Source organism: Zalophus californianus, chromosome 3, assembly GCF_009762305.2.
Source record: "Zalophus californianus isolate mZalCal1 chromosome 3, mZalCal1.pri.v2, whole genome shotgun sequence".
Lineage (NCBI taxonomy): Eukaryota > Metazoa > Chordata > Mammalia > Carnivora > Otariidae > Zalophus > Zalophus californianus.
Genome location: NC_045597.1, coordinates 38,441,697 through 38,444,714, shown reverse-complemented (window position 1 = coordinate 38,444,714; position 3,018 = coordinate 38,441,697). Strand labels below are relative to the sequence as shown.

The 3,018-nt window shown below is 35.0% G+C and overlaps 1 non-coding gene across 1 annotated transcript; it reads left to right on the top strand.

Moving 5' to 3' along the window:
• The first annotated feature begins 2,321 nt into the window (after positions 1-2,321).
• LOC113921050 lies at positions 2,322-2,455 on the top strand. The gene has a single exon (XR_003519484.1). It is a non-coding gene; the product is annotated as a U4 spliceosomal RNA (small nuclear RNA).
• The last annotated feature ends 563 nt before the right edge of the window (positions 2,456-3,018 follow it).

Sequence of the window (3,018 nt, the reverse complement as noted above, 5' to 3'; positions counted from 1 at the left end):
ATGAATTGGAAGAACAAATATTGTTAAAATGTCTATTATACTACACAAAGCAATGTACACATTTAATGTAATCCCTATCAAAATACCAGCAGTAGGGTGCTTGGGTGGCTCAGTCAGTTAAGCCACCAACTCTTGATTTTGGCTCAGGTCATGATCTCAAGGTCTTGAGATCAAGCTCCATGTTGGGCTCCATGCTCAGTAGGGGGTCTGCTTGAGATTCTCTCTCTTCCTCTCCCTTTGCCCTCCCCCTACTCATGCTCTCTCTCTCAAATAAATAAATAAATCTTTAAAAAATTCTATTAAAAAATACCACCAGCATTTTCCACAGAGCTAGAACAAACAATCCTAACATGTTATGGAACCATGGAAGACCCTGAATAGCCAAAGTTATTTTGAAAAAGAAAAGCAAAGCTGGAGGCATCACAATTCTAGACTTCAAGTTATATTACAAAACTATAGTAATCAAAACAGTATGGTACTGGCACAAGAAAAAGTCACATAGATCAGTAGAACAGGATAGGAAATCCAGAAATAAACCCACAATTATATGGTCAATTAATCTTTGCAAAAGTAGGAAATAATATCCAATGGGAAAAAGACAGTATCTTTGACAAAAGGTGTTGGGAAAACTGGACAGCTCGATGCAAAAAATGAAACTGTACCACTTTATTACACAATACACAAAAATAAATTCAAAATGTGTTGAAGACATAAATGTGAGACCTAAACCTACAAAAATACTAGAAGAGAGCATAGGCAGTAATTTTTCTGACACTGGCCTTAGCAACTTCTCTAGAAAAGAGAGGTCTCCCAAGGCAAGGGAAACAAAAGGAAAAATAAACTATTGGGGCTTCATCAAAATAAAACTTTCCTGCACAGTGAAGGAAAAAAAATAAACAAAACTGAAAGACAATCTATGGAAAGGGAGAAGATATTTGAAAATACATAACTGATAAAGGGTTAGTATCCAATATATATAAAGACCCTATCAAACACAACACCCAAAAAACAAATGATCAAGTTAAGAAATGGGCAGAAAGCATGAATAGATATTTTTCTAAAGAAGATATCCAGATGACTAACACACACGAAAAGATGCTCAACATCAGTCATCATCAAGGAAATACAAATTAAAACTACAAGAGATAGCACTTCACGGCTGTCAGAATGGCTAAAATTAACAACACATGAAACAACAGGGTTGGCAAGGATGCTAAGTGAAATAAGTCAGTCAGAGAAAGACAAATATCATGATTTCACTCATATGTGGAATTTAAGAATCAAAACAAATGAGCAAAGGAATAAAAAAGGGAGAGAATGCAAACCAAGAAACAGGATCTTCACTATAGAGAACAAATGAATGGTTACCAGAAGGGAGGTGGGTTGGGAGGATGGGGGAAATAGGTGATGGGTTTTAAGGAGTGCACTTTTCATGATGAGCACTGGGTGATTAAAATAAAAACTTGAAAAAATAATTCACCTTATACAAAGTCACAATAAAATAGTCAAATGGATAACAGCAACAAAAAAGTGATTTCATTTTCTTCAGATATATAGCCTGATGTGGGATTGCTGGATCATATGATTGTTCTGTTTTTAATTTTTTGAGGAATCTCCATGCTGTTTTCTATAGTGGCTATACCAATTTCTATTCCTCACAATAGTGCACAAGCGTTGCCTTTTCTCTACATCCATGCCAGTATTTCTTATTTTTTAAATAATAGCCATTTAAACAGATTTGAGATGATATCTAATTGTTTTGACTTGTATTTCCTTGATGACTGGTCATGTTGAGCATTTTTTCCATGACTTTGTTGACCATTTGGATGTCTTCTTTGGAAAATGTCTGTTCAGTTCCTCTGCCCAATTCTTAATCAGATTGTTCTTTAGCCATTGAGTCATATCAGTTCCTTACATATTTTGGATATTAACCCTTTATCAGATATATGGTTTGCAAATATTTTCTCTCATTCCTTGGGTTGCTGTTCCTTTTTGTTGATTGTTTTTTTTTTTTTTTTTTTTTTTTTGCCTTGTAGAGCTTTTTAGTTCGATATAGTCCCAATGGTGATTTTTGCTGCTGTTGCTGGTACTTTCGGTGTCACATCCAAAAAAATCATTGCCAAATGTAAAGGAGCATTTTCCATGTCTTCTATTCTAGGAGTTTTATGATTTCAGGTCAAAACATGTAATTCCTTAATCCATTTTGAGTTTCTATTTTTGTGAGTGGTGTAATACAGGTTTCCAATTTCATTTTTTTGTTTGTTTTTGCATGTGACTATCCTACTTTCCACAAGATCATTTATTAAATAAACTATCCTTGCAGCTTTGCGCAGTAGCAGTATCGTAGCCAATGAGGTTTATCCGAGGCGCGATTATTGCTAATTGAAATAAACTATCCTTTCCCCACTGAGCATTCTTGGCTCCTTTGTGAAATATTATGTGTGGGTTTATTTCTGTTCCACTGGTCTATGTGATTGTTTTTATGCCAGTTTCATACTGTTTTGATTACTATAGTTTTGTAATATAGTTTGAAATTGGGAAATGTGATGCATCTAGCTTTGTTCTTTCTCAAGGTTGTTTTCACTTTTTAGTTCCTTTTGTGGTTCTATATGAACTTTAGCATTTTTTTTCCTATTTTTTTAAAAAATGCCGTTGGTATTTTGTAGGGATTGCACTGAATCTATAGATGGCTTTGGGTAGTATGGAAATTTTATTTTATTTATTTATTTTTTTAATATTTTATTTGACAGAGAGAGACACAGCAAGAGAGGGAACACAAGCAGGGGGAGTGGAAGAGGGAGAAGCAGGCTTCCCGTGGAGCAGGGAGCCTGATCCCAGGACCCTGGGATCATGACCTGAGCCTAAGGCAGACACTTAATGACTGAGCCACCCAGGCACCCTGGTAGTATGGAAATTTTAATAAAATTAATTCTACTGATCCATGAACATGGATATCTTCCCATTTACTTGTTCTTTAATTTCTTTCATCAATATTTTGTACTTTTCAGTGTATAGATG